Genomic DNA, 19,502 nt, shown 5'->3' on the forward strand with positions numbered 1-19,502 from the left:
CGTACAACCCCTTTAAGTTGTGAGTTAGATCAATTCACCTGTTTACCATTAATACGTTTTTTTCTAAGAAAGAGCATTTACACTTAAAGGTTGTCTCTGCAACTATGGAGCATAAAAAGAGCGAGCGGCTCAGCTTAGGTTGGTTTCATTTCCTTTTCTTATTGGCAGTATGAACTTGCGCACGTCTTCCCTGCTCCACAAGAACACCAACACAAGGGACTTAGGAATTGGCCCGACAGTCACTTTGCAAGGGATATAAATTGACAAGATGAAGCATTGGGCCCTTCTATTCCGGGCTGCTGTATGGGGTGACATAAACCAGGGACGTGAATGTGTCTATCTCTTCTATACACACCCCTGGCCCTATGCTCTAGCACACAATTACCTACAGAGTCATATATATATATATAGTAATAAAGCATATGCAAGGAAATTGAATAGCTCTTTTCATGATTGTCTATAACATTTCTCGAAAGGAGTTGTCCCAATAGGACAATCCCCTTTACCAAACAGCTCCACATGGCTATCAGCTGTTATTGTGGGGGAAATCGGCGATGCCTACAATCTTCCCCACAGTAAGGGCATGGCCCCACGTGGCGGTTTTCTTCCGCAACTGTCCGCATCAATGGCGCACAGAATCTGCGTTGCAGATTCTGTGGCGGATCTGCCCAAAATGTGCAGTAAATTGATGCGGACTGGCCGTTGCGTATTGAGGTGAAAGTACTTCCCTTCTCTCTATCAGTGCAGGATAGAGAGAAGGGACAGCACTTTCCGTAGTGAAAGTAAAAGAATTTCATACTTACCGGCCGTTGTCTTGGTGACGCGTCCCTCTTTCGGCATCCAGCCCGACCTCCCTGGATGACGCGGCAGTCCATGTGACCGCTGCAGCCTGTGATTGGCTGCAGCCGTCACTTAGACTGAAACGTCATCCTGGGAAGCCGGACTGGAGGAAGAAGCAGGGAGTTCTCGGTAAGTATGAACTTCTATTTTTTTTTACAGGTTGCTGTATATTGGTGCTGAAACAGTTACTGCCGATCGCTTAACTCTTTCAGCACCTTGGACAGTGACTATTTACTGACGTCGCCTAGCAATGCTCCCGTAATTACGGGTGCACACACATAGTCACCCGTAATTACGGGAGCCCCATTGACTTCCTCAGTCTGGCTGTAGACCTAGAAATACATAGGTCCAGCCAGAATGAAGAAATGTCATGTTAAAAAAGCAATACGCATCCGCAGCACACATAACATGTACATGACATCTGCGGACTTCATTGCGGAATTTAGAATCTCCATTGAAGTCAATGAAGAACTTCCGCAATGAGTCCGCAACCAGTCCGCCACTGGTCCGCAACATCCATTGTATGCTGCGGACACCAAATTCCGCACCGCAGCCTATGCTCCGCAGCGGAATTTTCTGCCTCGTCTAAACGAAGCCTACTAAAAAGAAGTGGAAGGCAATGGAGAAACGGGACCGCTGCGGATTAACGCTGCGGAGTGTCCGCAGCGGAATTCCAGAGCAATTCTGCCACGTGGGGCTTTGTCCTAATGCTGCTATGTAGTGTTACACGTCATCCATTAAATTACATAATACATGGTCCTCCAGGGTGAGAGCTGTTCTTTGGAGCGACTGTATGCACAACGGTTGTGCTGATGGAGTAGAAAAGGATTTTGTATTGCAGATTATTTTATGTTTGCATATTAAAGTTTTATGGTAAATATTCTTGCTAAGCATAAAAAAAATAACCATTAATATTTTTTTTCCATATAGTTAATGATACTAAATATGTAAAGTTTACCAATGCAGAGTAAGCTAGTTCTTTTATAAAGGGTACGCATATTGCAGCTTTGGAAAGTCAAATATTTCTGGAAGAAGAACTGGAAATCCTTCGATATACAGAAAGGTGATATGGTGAAGGTTATTGAATTTTCCAATCTCCTCTGACACATACAGTTTACACACATTTCTTTGATTAAATTATCTAAGAAAAAGTTTATCCACCTCATCTGCTGTTTTGACCCAGTAACACACCATGAAGCCTATCACTCACTCAGATTATAGGACAGTCCATCATAACACCAAATTGAAGTGTTTCTATCATTCCAGTTTGACTATACTATTCCATTATTTACTCTTGATGATGGGATTAACAACAGCTCCATGTCTTGCCAAATCGTCTTTAGGGCAAAGGGAATAACTGAACTGTAGCCATCTCGCTGAGTAGTTGGTTATGAGTGTACTGACATGTAAAATGTTAATCACTCCCTTGAGTGTGGTGAAAGAAAGATTTAGTGTGCGAGGCTGGACCGCTTACTAAGAGCTGCTGCATTTAAGACTGTGCTGTTGCTATGGGAAGAAAAATACATTGACACTAAGAAGTGCCTGTTAATTGCCGCACCCCGCAGCCGAACGCACAGGTCTGGCTGGCGTGAGTAAAGCTCTTTCGTGCCTAAATAATGTGGTTCCAAGATCTGTCCAAAGTATAAAATGTAGAAAAGTTGATATAACTTAAGGTGAGAAGCTCTAAGTAAAGAGAAACTGTCATCTCATTAAGGTATATAAAAATGCAATATGACTTTTTTTATAAATAATTCACATTTTGCAGAACTCTGCCAGGGTATCTCCATGGGCAGAATACAGCCTATTAAAGCTGGCAGTGCACCATGGATGATCAAAGCTTAGCACAACTCAACTAACCAACTACGACAAAATAAATCTGCTCCATCTGTTCATATAAGGCTTGCTTCACTACAACCCAACTGTATTATCAGTGGTAGCCATATTCGCTGTGTATAAATTGACAAAATGATACGATTTATTAGATCCAATCAGTATCTGACCTGTATTAAACATTCCCATTCAATCACTGTTAAAGGGAGTCTGTCACCAGAAATGTGCCTATGAAAGCAGCAGCACAGTAATATAGTGTAGCCTCACCTCACCTCAATCTAACGCTGTTTTTATTTTTCAGCTGAGTGGCTCCATTGCAGCTATAATAAATGTATTCCTTATATGCAAATTAGCTTTTTGGAGCAACGAGGGCGTCACTATTGCTCCAAACAGCTCTACCTTCTATCCTAAGTCCGTCCCTCCCTTCCTTCCTTCTTTGATTGTCAGGGTTAGACAGTGTAGAAGCCCTCAAGTCCTCTAGTGGGACAAAGTAAAAAAGTAATGTCCCTTTTTCCCTTATCAGTCCTTTATTATTAAAAAAAACAAATAAACAAATAAACTATACATAATTGGTATCACCACGTCCTGTAGTTCACAGCCTGAACTACAAAAGTATTTCATTATTTATCCCGCGCGGTGAACGCCATAAAAGAAAATAATAATAAACCATACTAGAATCACAATTTTTTTGGTCACTTTACCTCCCAAAAAACTGGACTAAAAAGAGATCAAGAAGTCGCATGTACCTAAAAATAGTCCTGATCAAAACGACAGTTCGTTACGCAAAAAACAAGTCCTCACACGGCTTTCTTGATGGAAAAATAAAAATTTAATGGCTCTTAGAATAAGGCAACACAATAAGTAAATGATTTTTGTTAAAAAGCATTTTATTGTGCAAACCCCATAAGACATAAAAAAAACTATAAACATCTGGTATCGCCGTAATCGTATCGCCCCGCAGAATAAAGTGAATATGTCATTTATAGTGCACAGTGAACGCTGTAAAAAAAATTGAATAAAAAACAATTGTAAATTTGCTGTTTTTTATTCACCACGCCTCATTAAAGATAGACTAAAAACTGATCAAAAAGTCGCATGCACCCCATGAAAACTACAATGAATTCCTTAAGGGGCCTAGTTTCCAAAATGGGGTCAATTTTAAGGGGTTTTCCCTGTACTGGTACCTCAGAAGCTCTGCAAATGCGACATGGCGCCAGAAACCAATCTGTCCAACCAGAAATTTTTTTGACCACATATGGGATATTGCCGTAATCGAGAGTAATTGCTTTACAAATGTTGGTGTGCTTTTTCTCCTTTATTCCTTGTCAAAATTAAACATTTGTACCTTTTATCGGTAATATGTGATTTTCAATTGCACAGCCAAACTCCACAAAATACAGCAAAAAAACTGTGCTGTCTAAATGCCCACTATACCCTTCGGTAAGTTCCTTGAGGGGTGTAGTTTGCAAAATAGGGTCACTTTTGGGGGGTTTCCACTGTTTTGGCACCACAAGACAAGGTGCCTAGTAAAAAGGAGGCCTCAAAATCCTCTAGGTGCTCCTTTCTTCTGAGGCCAGTGCTTCAGTCCATTAGCACACTAGGGCCACATGTGGGATATTTCTAAAAACTGCAGAATCTGGGCAATAAATATTGTTGTGTTGTGTTTCTGTGGTAAAACCTTCTGTTTTACAGAAAAAAAATGGAATAACAAGCATTTTCTGACAAAAAAAAGACATTTGTAAATTGCTGCTTATGTTCTAAGCCTTGTAACGTCCTAGGAAAAAAAAAATATTCAAAAACAATGCCAACATAAAGTAGACATATAGGAAATATGAACTAGTAACTATTTTAGGTGGTATAACTCTCTGTTTTACAAGCAGATACATTTACATTTTAAAGTTTTCTCTAAATTTTGCTATTTTTCACAAATAAACACTGAATATATCGACCAAATTTTGCCAGTAACATATAGTCCAATGTGTCACGAGAAAACAATCTCAGAATCGCTTGGATAGGTATAAGCATTCCGAAGTTATTACCACATAAAGTGAAATATGTTATATTTGAAAAATGGGCTCTGAGCCTTAAGGCCAAAACTAGGCTGCGTCCTTAAGGGGTTAATGTTACAACCATAGTTTAACCCCTTCGCACACCCAGATGTGCCATTACGTTTGAGTGCAGGTGATGATGTTTGGAGCGTGCTCACGCGTTGAGCGTGCACCCTATGCTGTGGATGTCGGCAGTGGACACCCGGGACTAACAGCCAGGTGCAACGATCACGCTGTTTCTGGCTGTTTAACCCCTCAAATGCTGAGGTCAATTGCGACCGCAGCATCTGAGGCTTTGAAAAGAGGGGGATGGCCCCCTCCGACAACTCATCCCCCTCCCCCCGCAGTGAGATCGGGGGGTGATGACGGTTGTTACAGCAGCCCAGGGGCCTAATAAAGGCCCCCAAGGCTGCCTTCACTCTGCCTTTGTTAAACAGATGCCTGTAAAAATGATGATATACTGCAATACATTAGTATTGCTGTATATTGTACAAGCGATCTAACTATCGCTGGTTCAAGTCCCCTAGGAGGGTTAATAAAGTGTTTAAAAACAGCAGAAAAAAGTTTCTAGTAGTGAAAAAAATATATATATTAAAAGTAAAAAAAAAAAACGTTCCCATTTTCCCCCTAAAGTAACGTAAACAATAAAAAACATAAATAAAATTGGTATATACAATATAGCATTATGTAATGTGCACGGTGAATGCCGTAAAAAATTCAAACCACCAAAATCGCTGTTTTTTGGTCAACTTAGCTCTACAAAAATTTTTATCAAAAACTTCTACGTACCAAGGAATGGTACCGAAAAAAAACTATAGCTAGTCCCGCAAACAATAAGACCTCACATCGCTCAATCAGTGAAAAAATAAAAAAGTTATGGCTCTCAGAATGTGGTGACTAAAAAAATAATTTTTTTTGTATTCAGATTTTTCTTTACAGATTTTCAACTACAAAAGAAAAAGAACAGATATATATAAATCAATATATACTAAGTAATTACAGTAATTGAACTAATACGATTATTCAAAAGAATAAACTTTTTTTAACAAAACGTTTATTATTAATAAAACTAGTAAAATATAAAAAAAATCTATATAAATTTGGTATCACCGTAATCATATTGAGCCATAGAATAAGGATAAGTTGAGGTTTTTACCACACTGTGAAAGCCGTAAAAATGAAACCCAAAAAACAATTGAGGAATCACAGTTTTTTCTAACTTCAGCCTGCAAATAATTTTTTTCCGTTTCCCAGCACATTATAAAAATAGTACCAATAAAACCTACAACTCCTCCTGCAAAACATAAGGGTATGTGCACACGCTAGCTTGTTTTTACGTCTGAAAAGACAGACTGTTTTCAGGAGAAAACAGCTGCCTCGTTTCAGACGTAAAAGCTCCTCCTCGCATTATGCGAGGCGTCTGTGACGCTCGTAAATCTTGAGCTGCTCTTCATTGACTTCAATGAAGAACGGCTCACATTACGTAGCAAAGAAGTGTCCTGCACTTCTTTGCCGAGGCAGTCAATTTACGCGTCGTCGTTTGACAGCTGTAAATAACAGGTCGTCTGCACAGTACATCGGCAAAACCATTCAAATGAATGGGCAGATGTTTGCCGACGTATTGTAGCCCTATTTTTAGGCGTAAAACGAGGCATAATACGCCTCGTTTACGCCTGAAAATAGATCGTGTGAACCCAGCCTAAGCCCTCACACAACTCTATTGACTGAAAAATAAAAAAGTTATGGCTCTTGGAATGCGGGGAGTGAAAAGCAAAAATCAAAAATCAAAAAATGGCGAAGGGGTTAAAAATGGTTATTAGATTATAAAACTTTTTATGTGTTATTTACTGTTTTGACATATTTATTCAAAACAGTTTATTTTCTTAAATATATTCTTTTTTGTGATTTAATTTTTTTATATAATATTTAAATTATTTACATTTTTGAAACATTGTTTGAGGCCAAGTTCACAGAATTTTTTACAGGCAAAAAAAATCCGCCTCAAAATTCCTTCAGGAATTTTTGTGCAGATTTAGAACTGCTAGCTTTGTTTTAACTCTTTTTTTCCTGTGTTTTTTCCCACGGCCACTGAATCGAATGCAAGAACCACAAGCAAAAAACACTGCAAAAAACGCTCAAACATGAGCAACGTGGGTTTTTTCTGCCTCCGATTGATTTCAATGGGAAGTCAAAGGCTGAAACCACATGAAGAAAGAGCATGCTGCTTTTTTTTTTTTTTACCCGCGAGTGGCCAAAAGCCACACGGGAGAGAAAAAAAATCCTCTGCCTCCCTTAGAAATCAATGGGGGTGATTTGGGCTGTTTTTTGGCGCTGATTCCAACGCGGTTTCAAAATCAGAGCCCAAAAGCTCTGTATGCACTGACCTGACTCTTAGTCCTACTAGGGACTTTACCTTTTGATCACTATGTTTCCATTGTAAAGTACTGGTATATTTCTATATATGCACATGCACCTGTTAGGACATGCCTAAGGGCATGTTCACACGTAGTCAACAAAAACGTCTGAAAATCCAGAGCTGTTTTCAAGGGAAAACAGACCCTGCTTTTCAGACGTTTTTTTACCAACTCGCATTTTTCGCGGCGTTTTTTACGTCCGTTTTTGGAGCTGTTTTCATTGGAGTCTATGAGAAAACAGCTCCAAAAACGTCCAAAGAAGTGTCCTGCACTTCTTTTGACGAGGCTGTATTTTTACGCGTCGTCGTTTGACAGCTGTCAAACGACGATGCGTAAATAACAGGTCGTCTGCACAGTACGTCGGCAAACCCATTCAAATGAATGGGCAGATGTTTGCCGACGTATTGGAGCCGTATTTTCAGACGTAAAACGAGGCATAATACGCCTCGTATACGTCTGAAATTTGGCCGTGTGAACATACCCTTAGAGATTCAATGGCCAGCATAGGTAGATTTAACCCCTTAAGGACACGGCCAATTTTGGCCTTGAGCACAGAACAATTTTTTTATATTTCCCTCTTTGCATCCCGACGCTCATAACTCTTTTATTTTTTGTACGACGTAGTTGTCTGCGACTTTGTTTTTTGCGGGATGAGTTGTACTTTATGTAGGTACCATTTTTTGGTACAAATACATTATCGTTTAATTTCTATAAATTTTTATTTGGGCAAAAATGCAGAAAAAAAGCAGTTCCGCAGCAGTTTTAATATTTTTTTTTTACACCATACACCGATCATCAAAAATAATGTTATACATTTGTTGTACAGGTTGTTATGGTCGTGGGGATACCAAATATGTCTATATTATTTCATGTTTTGGGACTTATTTTTTAATAAGTTTATTTATTATAAAAAAAATGTGTGTTTCTGTGTATTTTTTTTACTTTTTCTTTATTTATTTATCATTAATTTTTGTTACATTCATTTAACTTTTTTTTTTAATCCCATAAAGGGATTTATCATTTTGATTTTGATTTTGTAACTGATTGTACACAGGCAGTTGTTAGGGCATATCTCAGTATGCCCTAACAACAGGAAATATGTTCAGGCAGCCCTGGTGTCCGTCAATTGACCCTGGGCTCCCATACAAGTTATGGGCTTTGATCGCTTCACAGTTATCTTCTGTGATGCTTCAAAGTGCAGTCCCCCCTCCTTGAGCGCCGCAATCAACTTTCATCGTTGCATTCAAAGGGTTAACGGCGGAGAGAAGATGTTTCTCTTCTTTCTGCTGTTAGAGTGGGGCAGTAGCTGTATATTACAGCTGTTGCCCCGCTCTCGATCGCACGCACAGACGGCTATCACACAGGACGAGAATGCTCGTCCTAATGCGCCAAGTACTCGCCACTCAGGACGAGCATTCTCGTCCTGTGTCGCCAACCATTTAAAGGGAAGGTGTCATGAAATGTTTATTTTTTTTATCATATTGCTTTTAATATGATATTAACATAAATTTTATTTATTTGTGTTCTCATGTTCTACTTTTTACTTTGTACTTACTTTTACTTCTCTATGGGGGCTGCCATTTTTTTTTCATCTCTGTATGTGTCGATTAATGACACATACAGATATGGAATACGGCACATACAACCCCATAGAGAATGCGAATGGGAGCCGTTCCATTCTCTGGAGCGTACGCCGTCTGTGTGGGAACGGCGCATGCGCCATTCCCACACAGACCGAAACTAAGCTTGTTCGCAGAGCGAAATCCGGCGCCATTTTCAAACATTATAGATCTTAATCCCAAGATTTAAACAACTTTAAGAGGGCCTCTCACCTACTATGTTTGACTATTTCTACATCTCTTGCACTGGTTCCTTAGCTATGGCAGTCAATTTAGCTCAGAGCTGCAGTCATAATTCCGCTGGTTATTGGTAATAGTCAACAAGCCCCTATGATATATACATATATATATATATATATAAGTTAGATTACTATATAGTGCCTATAATAATATATTTTCCAGACTACAAATCATCAGAGCAAGCTCTGTGTAGACACTTTTCCAGCAAGGAATGCTGGGAGAATTCAGCACTAAAGCCAGATAATTTTGAATGCAGCTCTGGACTATATATAATACAGTCTTTAAACTCACACGTATATTACTTTCGGTAGCAGGTTTATAAAGGTCCCACAAAACATGCCTAATTGTGACTATACTGTTGCATACATCTACTATTGTCTTGATGTATATTGGCCAAAAGTCTATGGGCAAGAGTGGAGATAAATTTGAAGAACTTATTCTTTATAGGAAACACTTTACCCTAACTTCAATTCACTAGATGTCTAGATGTTTACGAGATGTTTTACATGAAAGAATTGCTCTAGCCTTTGTTTAACTTGAGCATGTAGCACATTCTTGGCCATGTAGAGTAAACCTCATGAGAAAAGTATGTAATGGCAATTACAAAGGTTCACTGATCACTGATGAATTGGACCAGAAGTTGTATATTTTTAGAAGAACCATCAACAAAATGTTTCACATCAATATTTCTACAAAATTGAAAGCTGGTGGAGAATTGTACACTGAAACACGAGATCAGGATGAAAAGGGGGAAATGAAAGACAATGTCTATTTATTTGGCTAGCTAAGTGAGTCTGCGTAGAGCACAGCTTTTAGGCACATGATTATTTCATTAGTACACAAGTGTTACTTGAGACCTCACAAGACTTTCTCTTCATCATGACGTTTGTGGACAATTATTCGGATCTCCTTCCTGCTCCCATCATAGACTATGGATTGAATTGGACTTGCAGGTGGAACACTTGTGCAATTCATTAGCGCACTGTGAATACCTACATTGGTTTACATTACATTTGTGTCGTGTGCCGATAAAGGAAGACTACATGGAAAAATAAACAAGTTCTTACAAATATCGCAGAATTACCCACAGGACCTGCTGTATTTGATGTAGATCAGTGTTGCTTAACATCTTTGGTGGGCCTGATAATGTAAACATCAAGAATCATGTTTCCCATGTGTCTCTAAATATAATGCACCTCAAACAAGGCAAGTGCTATAGTGATTTTGTCAGCACAAGCCTAATCATACAAAGGAATTTGGTGAATTAACCATCCACATGATATGAAAATGGTAGAATTACAACACCAAATATAAAACAATGTGAAATGCTGTGTGTATATAATAAATAGAATTCTGTTCATCAAGACCAAGAGACCCCAACACTTCTAAAATACAGACAAAAATAGGTCAATGATCAATTTAACAGATCATAAAATAATGTTGCTATCTGATACAATGCTGGAAGACAAAGCACATCTGGGAAAAAATTTAAATAAAACCAGTTTAAAGTACCACCTATAATCTTGCAAAAATGTTGGTAATTATATTAGTCAGACATTACAACCTTAACTCTTCTTATACTTTGCACATGTCCATTCCTGTTGACCTATTATCTGTAAAGTGTCAACCGCTGACCCATGTGTGTTTCTGTACCTCTTATAGAGTTAAATAGAGAGTGACATGCACATGTGACCACTTCTCCATCAAGAACAGGGACTGGGCATCCCCTTTCTCCGGATCATTGGGTGCCCCAATGATCACACCCCCAAAGATCTGTTTTATGACATATCCAATGGATATGCCATAAAATCCATTCAACAGAAGACCCCTTTAAGTCTCAAAGCAATGATACATTACTCTGAAAAGTCGACACTACACTACTACAGTGCATTCTGAGTCTTCAGTCCCTTTCATCTTTTTCACATTTTGTTATGTTGAGGCCTTGTGCTAGAATACCCCATAATCATAAGTGAAAGCAGAATTTTAGACATTTTAGACCTTTTGTTATAAAAATTTAAATTTAGCTCTAGGGGCCTCCTGTTTCTCTAGATCATCTTTGATTGGAGTCCACCTGTGGTAAATTAATTTGATTGGACATGATTTGGAAAGACACACCCCTGTCTATATAAGGTCTCACAGCTGACAATGCATATCAGAGCAAAAACCAAGTCATGAGGAGTAAATAACTGCTTTTAGAGCTCAGAGACAGGATTGTGTGGAGGCACAGATCTGGAGAAGGGTATTAAAAAACTCTTCCTATAGCTGGCCGCCCCACCAAACTAAGTAATTGGGGGAGAAGGGCCCTGGTAAGAGAGGTGACCAAGAACCCAATCATCATTCTGGCTGAGCTCCAAAGATAATGTGACCAGATGGGAGAAACTTCCAAAAGGTGCACCATCACTGCAGCACTCCACCAATCTGGGCTTTATGGCAGAGTGGAAAAAAGCCTCTCCTCAGTAAAAGACATGAAAGCCGCCTGGAGTTTGCAAAAAAGCACCTAAAGGACTCTCAGACTGTGAGAAACAAGATTCTGTGGTCTGATGAAACCAAGATTGAACTTTTTGGCCTCAATATTAAGTGTGATGTCTGGAGGAAACTAGGCACTGCTCATCAACTGTCCAATACCATCCCTACAGTGAAGCATGGTGGTGGCAGCACTATGCTGTGGGGCTGTTTTGTCAGTGGCTGGAACAGGGAGACAGGTCAGGGTTGAGGGAATGATGAATGGAGCAAACTACAGAGATATTCTTAATGAAAACCTGATCCAGAGTGCTCTGGACCTCAGACTGGGCCGATGGTTCACCTTCCAACAAGACAATGACCCTGAGCACACAGCCAAGACAACACAGGAGTGGCTTAGGGACAACTCTTGGAATGTCCTTGAGTGTCTCAGCCAGAGCCCTGATTCGAACCCAATAGAACATCTCTGGAGAGACTTGAAAATGGCTGTCCACCGACGGTCCCTATCCGACCTGGCAGAGCTTGAGAGGATCTGCAGAGAAGAATGGCAGAAAACCACTAAATCCAGGTGTGCAAACATTGTGGCATCATACCCAAGAAGACTGGAGGCTGTTATCCCTGCCAAAGGCTGTTATCCCTGCCAAAGGTGATTCAACTAAATATTAAGTAAGGAGTCTGAATACTTATGTCTATGCAATATTTTAGTTTTTCCTTTTCAATAAATTAGCAAAGATTACTAACATTCTGCTTTCACTTTGTCATTATGGGGTATTGAGTGCAGAATGGTGGGGGAGAACTTGAATTTTTTTCTTTATTTTAGCACAAGGTCTCAACATAACAAAATGTAAGATAATTGAGAGGGACTTTGAAGACTTTCCAAATGCATTTTATCTTTGGGGTCATCTGAATGCAATTGTCTATGCTGTGAAGATACGAGATGTGCAGCAACTGAAACTACGGATACTGGAAGCCTGTGCTAGCATTTCTTCTGCGGTGTTGCTACCAGTGTGTGAAGAGTGGGAGAAGAGGGTTGCATTGACAATCCCACACAATGGGCAGCACTTTGAACAGTGGTCAGAAACTTGTAAATAACTGATGAAAGAATAAAGTAACGTTAAAACCAAGCACACCATTGTTTTTCTTGTGAAATTCTCGACAAGTTTGATGTGTCACATGACCCTCTTCCCATTGAAAAAACTAAAGTTGGATACAAAATGGCCGACTTCAAAATGGCCGCCATGGTCAACACCCAGCTTGAAAAGTTTCCCCCCTCCCATATACTAATGTGCCACAAACAGGAAGTTAATATCACCAACCATTCCCATTTTATTTAGGTGTATCCATATAAATGGCCCACCCTGTATATACACCTGCAGCTTTTCTGCAGTTGGTATTTACAGCTGCCTGTACTCTTCACATTGAACACAGAAAAGGCTTTTGAAATGTGTTGCACCATCCCTTGTCAGCATTCGCAGAATACAAGCTGCCATACGTGACATCTGCATTCTTCTTAAAGCCTCTGCAAGGCAAAAGGAGGGTGGATTTAATTTCTCCATGGCCCAGCGGGCCTGTTATCAGAATCACCAGAATACCCAGAGGAAACCGATACAAGCACAGGGATCAGAAATGTCCCTAGTTTCTGAAAAGAACAATTCTACAAATAATAATAACATATTAGGTATAATTACTTGTAATGCATCTCCTAGTTAAATAGTTAAAGTGGCTAAAAATCAAAGCCTTACTTTAATCCAACAATCTGTATGGGTGGCCTGTAAAGAACTTGCTAGATCTGAGTTCACCTCCATTCCATCTACAGTTGATTAAACATAATTGTGGCAAGGCCAGATCTGACACACTATAGCAAGAAGCGACATCTTTTGTAATTGACCCCCTGTGTAGTCATTTCTTGGGCAAACAGGATTATGTCTTCGCAAGTGAATAAAGAACAGGTTAAAAAAGAGCAGTGATCACAGTGACTGAACTGGTGATACTCCACATACTTATCTCACTGTCCCATGACAGCTGCCCATCTTCTGCTCTCTATTCAGGTGCATATTTGCCACCCAAATTCTTCCTTTTAAGTTTTCAACCTCCTGTGAAGCCTTGTAACAAAGACATTTGAAAAGTCTGATAAGATCTTGTTTACCACATGCCATGGCTATGGGGGCAACGAATCTCAAAGTAACTAGTGATGCTTGTCATGTAAGAAGCAAATATAGCATGAAATCAATTGGATTACTATTAGGAAGGAATTCAAGGATATTTTGACAATTACAAATATTTTGCATTTTGTATTCACACAAATACAAAAAATATAAAATATTCAAATACTTTACAGAGGACCTGTCACCAAGATTGACTGTTTTCTCCGTGTCTACAACATCTGCATGGAGTATTATGTTATTCTTGTGTATGTGTGGCTTTCCTCTGGGTACTCCAGTTTACTCCCTCCCTCAAAAACATACTGATAGGTTAATTGACTTGTCCTATAACATTTTCTCTAATATGTGTCTAAGATAGGGAAATAATATTGTGAGCCTTAGACTTCATTCACATCTGCGTCAGGGCTCCGCTCAGCGGTACCGTCAGAGCTTTCCGTCAGGGGAACCCACAAACTGAACCCTGACTGAGATAAACAGAAACCATGGGTTTCTGTTTGCATCACCATTGATTTCAATGGTGACGGATCCGGTGCAAATGTTTTCCGTTTGTCTCCGTTGTGCAAGGGCTCTGTAGTTCCCTGCACGTTTGGAGACAAACGGAAACCATTTGCACCGGATTCGTCACAATTGAAATCAATGGTGATGCAAACAGAGACCTATGGTTTCCATTTGTCTCAGTTCATGGGTTGCCCTGATGGAAAGCTTAGACGGAACCACTGAATGAAGCCCTGACACAGGTGTGAACGAAGCCTTAGTAGGGACAGGGACTGATGTGAATGGTGACTCTTTACAGTGCTGCAGAATATGTTGGTGATAAATAAGCAATGGTAAATAAATAAATTCTACATTATTACATACTACATGATGGTTTGAAAATACATGATGGTAGAGAAAACGTAATACAAGTCATATTAAATGCCAGTTAGATATATTTGACTACTAGTTCTTAGAAACCGAATCTATATCTTCCAGGATATTCAATCAATCAATCAATCACCATGCTGAGTCACATAATAACATGTTTTAGCTAAACAATAGTATGATAGATTATTTATAGTCCATACCATTCAGAGTAATAAACACAAACAGAACGTCACTTATAATCAAATGTACATTAGAACTGGTGTAAACATGTCGAAAACAATAAACTAAATACAAGATACATAAGGAGGATTATTTTATTTGGAAATATGTGTTTATTTAAAATTTACTTTCAAGTCCCTAAATAGTGTTATATTTATCTAGTGCATTTGTATTTCTTTATATAAAAGTGACTTCAGGCATATTCTGATTAAATCATCATTGCTATGTAAAAGATAGTTGTGTTGCCTTATATGCGTCTACAGTACTTATCTCATAGTTGCACTGAAAATATCACCGCTTTCTGAATTCTTTTAAAACGTTGACATTTTAAACGTTTCATCATCTGAACTCCACCCAATCTTTTCTGTAAACTGCACATATTAAATAAGGCAAGTCTTTCTGTATTTATTTTTTAAGTAGTCTATGTAATATTAGCCGGTCATATTCTTCTTAGGGTGTAACATAAGCAGCGATTAGCTTGGGTGTGAGAAATTGAAGAACATTTTTATTGAAGACCCACTGTTAGTAACAATTTTATACAGCTTCCCATGTGTGTGTATAAAGATATATGACCTCGGACCTGAAACGTTTCACATATCTTGCACAGCCCCCTCCTCCCCCACTGACCACAAAGCTAGACAATCTTAAAGAGGCTCTGTCACCAGATTCTCAAATCCCTATCTCCTATTGCATGTGATCGGCGCTGCAATGTAGATAACAGTAACGTTTGTTTTTTTTTTTAAACTTTCATTTTTGGCCAAGTTATGAGCAATTTTATATATATGCAAATGAGCTTTGAAATGGACAACTGGGCGTGTTTTTTTTCGTATGTCCAACTGGGCGTGTATTGCGTTTGTAATATCTGGGCGTGTTTACTTGTTTTACTAGCTGGGCGTTGTGAATAGAAGTGTATGATGCTGACGAATCAGTGACAAATCAGCATCATGCACTCCTCTCCATTCATTTACACAGCAGATTCGCGTTTTTACTAGAACTATGTGCAGCCACATACACAAGTGTCCTGATAATGAATACACATGACCTCCAGCCTGGACGTCATGTGTATTCAGAATCCTAAGACTTCTGAATCTTTTCTGTGAGCTTCCAGCAAGCCACGCGTAATCTCGCGAGATTACGAGGTAAACGAGATTTAGTTTCCCTTGCTGGAAATCTCACAGAAAAGATTCAGAAGTGTCAGGATTCTGAATACACATGACGTCCAGGCTGGAGGTCATGTGTATTCATTATCAGGACACTTGTGTATGTGGCTGCACATCGTTCTAGTAAGAACGCGAATCTGCTGTGTAAATGAATGGAGAGGAGTGCATGATGCTGATTGGTCACTAATTCGTCAGCATCATACACTTCTATTCACAACACCCAGTTAGTAAAACAAGTAAACACGCCCAGTTAAAAACACAATACACGCCCAGTTGGACATACGAAAAAAAACACGCCCAGTGGTCCATTTCAAAGCTCATTTGCATATATATAAAATTGCTCATAACTTGGCCAAAAATGAACGTTTTTCAAAAAAACAAAACGTTACTGTTATCTACATTGCAGCGCCGATCACATGCAATAGGAGATAGGGATTTGAGAATCTGGTGACAGAGCCTCTTTAAGGTAGTCTGTAGTCAAATTTCTCTTGTGAAATGCAGCTGATTGTCCATAGTCAGAGGTGGAGTACATCCTATGGCTTAAAGGGGTTATTCGGGGCTTTTCAACATTTTTCCTAGGGCAGGTAATGGTATAAAATAATAAACTATCCAATACTTTCCCTTGAAATGCCCCCTGCTTTAGCACAATGGCTTCGGTCTCGGAAGCTCCTGCAGCAGTCACGTGCCATTTATTGGTCACCTGCCTCTGCATCCTTAGCAGTCACGTGTCCTGCATGGCAGCTTTACTACAGAGGCAAGTGACTGGCTGCAATGGCACTTGACCAATAAACGGAATGTGACCGATAAACGGAATGTGACCGCTGCAGGAGCATCCGGCCCGGAGCAATGGGAAACAGAGCCACTGCTTTGGCACGGAGGGCATTTCAGGGGTGAGTATCAGACAGCTTATTATTTCATATCATATTCTGCCCTGGGAAAAATGTTGAAAAGTATAGGATAACCTCTTTAATTTTTCGTAAATCCCATCCATGATAGCAACTGTCCAAAAATGTCTAAAAATGCATCTGTGCACATTAAAACAGTACTGATCTGTGACTAGAACAACAGGGGTAGTGTTCCTTATCATATTCTATCAAAGGGGGAAGACAATAAAGAGGAAAGAGCTAGCTGTAGACAAGTACCACAAAACCAGATACAGCCTAGAGGTAATAAAAGATAGCAAGAATTGTAAAGCAAGGACCACTGGGGTCACTATTGTTGTGGCCAGTAAGTAGTTACTGGTGAGAAAAGCACTATAATCTGGAAATATCTGCCACGGGGTTGGGGGTCGGCTATTCTATTGAAGGTCTTGTCCTGAGAAAATCCTTCATTACACTAAAAATTAATTTCTGCCCTGTGAAGGGATATTATTGTTTGAACTGTGACTATTCTCTAGTGTGCATGCGCCTAGGACTGAAAAATTAGATTGTGAGTCCACTAGGGCAAGGATTGTCAATGAGTGCATTCTTTCAATAATATATAACACTATTTATCTATGGAATCTTATCTTTTTTCTCTGTTATCAGAACTATAGAAAAATACGTACAACCCCCCCCCCCCCTCCTCTGGATTTATATAACTCCACACTCAAAATTCGTTGTGGCGGCTGGAGGGGTCAAGATACAGTGCTGGAGCTCGGACGGGTAAGTACATGACAACCATCAGATTCTGAGAAGCAAATTCAAAGGTGACAAACAATATGGCTACCATTTTCTTGCCTCTTTTGCAAAAAATGGCCACTACAACAGAATAGACAAATTCCAATATCTCTGTATGCAAATAAGACCTAATTACCAAACTTTGGTTACTGCTCTGACTTTTGATTTACTAATATATGGGTGGAAATCCTCTTAAACAGTATTATCGGTCCTTTCATATTTCCTAATAAAATATTCTTCGTTCACTGACAGCTGTAATGTTGTGAAGCATTTTTTATTCTTGCCCTACATAGCCTTATTCTACTGCCAATAGTGGGGCAACTATGGGCAGTGTAGACGAGTAGATTAAAAGCATTCCCTATGCTCAAAAATATGAGGAAGATGGGTAACAACCTATGTGGAAGCTGTAACTATTCATCTTGTAATCAGATTATTTTTTACAGATTTTCAAGTACAAAAGAAAGGAACAGATACATACAAATCAATATATACTAAGTAATTACAGTATTGAAGTAGTATGATTATTCAAAAGAATAGTATAAACAGTGCAGCACACAAATCAGGACATGAGTAAATTGTTATCTTGGCAGCATGAGAAAATTCAATATAAATTATCAGAAGTAAGTAGAAAGGAATGAGGTAAGAATACCCAAATAATAAAAATAACATAAGTTAGAAAGAAATTTAGAATGAAAGACAGAAAGAAGGGGTAAAGAAATGGAGAAGGGAACCGAAATGGGGGAAGCCATCCCAAAATCAGATGTAAGTCACATCTATAATGTCAACGTACGTGTTGAAGGACCAATAAGGTCAATTTCAACCTAACCAAGTAGCTAAATGTGGGCCCGATTTAAAGGAAGACCATGCCTGCCATAGGAGCATAATTCGAGCGGAGTGATCTCCATCTTCCACCATCAATGTTTCCATTCTCTGTAGAAGATCCATCTCCCCAACCCGTTCTTTGATTGTGGGGGGCTCAGTGGACTTCCAATGCCTGGGGATGACAGTTCGAGCCGACGTCAGGAAGTGTCGGAATAATCCCCTTTTTATCCCCTCTAAGGTACCAGGAATCAGGGATAAGAGAGAAATCTGTGGAGTGGGCACCATGGGAGATCTCTCAACCAAGGCATAAATATCAAATACAGCTTTCCATAAGGTATGTAGGACCGTGCTTGACCACCTGATATGTAGAATCGTTCCGGTCTCCATGCTGCAACACCAACAAATATCAGACACATCAGGATACATTTTGTGTAGGATCAGAGGGCATCGATACCACCTAGTCAGAATCTTTAAATTATTTTCCTGAGCATGACATGCCATAGGCATTTAATGTGTCAACAGAAAAATACGATCCCAGTCATCAAACTAACCCCTAGTTCACGTTCCCAGGCACTAACGTATACAGGAGTTTGATCCGCCGAGGCCTCCAATAGGAGGGAGTATATTGTAGATATGACGCGACCTGGAGCTGTCGATTGTAGCAATATGGATTCAAAGGTGGTATTTGTGGACAGTTGAAGCCCCCCCTGGTAGGGCAGATCGGAGGAATGCTAATAGCTGAGCATATTCAAACCATGAAAGAATCCTCCCAGGGCAGATCCCCCGCATCTCAAAAAAGGAGGGTAGATGTCCATCATCCGATAAGACCTGGCCTAATCGACTGTAGTCAGAGGAGGACCATACCAAGAAATTAGTTTTGTGTACAGCTGGTAGAAATTCCGGGTTGTCGAAGAGTGGGCTAAGTATTCATATTGGTTGTCACCCAGCTTTTTAAGTAACACGATTAACTAAGAAATTGCTAAATAAAAGTTTTAGGAACTTGACAGAAAAGATAGAACAACTCACGGTTCTGTAAAATATCCTTTACATTTTTCCAAAGGTGGTCAGTTTATTTTGTTTTCCTTATTTTAACTGAAAGAGCCAGAAAGTAAAGCATTCAAAGTGCATATGTTTTTCACAACTAAACACCAAAAAAATTTCAAAAA

This window comes from Rhinoderma darwinii, chromosome 1 (genome assembly GCF_050947455.1).
Source record: "Rhinoderma darwinii isolate aRhiDar2 chromosome 1, aRhiDar2.hap1, whole genome shotgun sequence".
Lineage (NCBI taxonomy): Eukaryota > Metazoa > Chordata > Amphibia > Anura > Rhinodermatidae > Rhinoderma > Rhinoderma darwinii.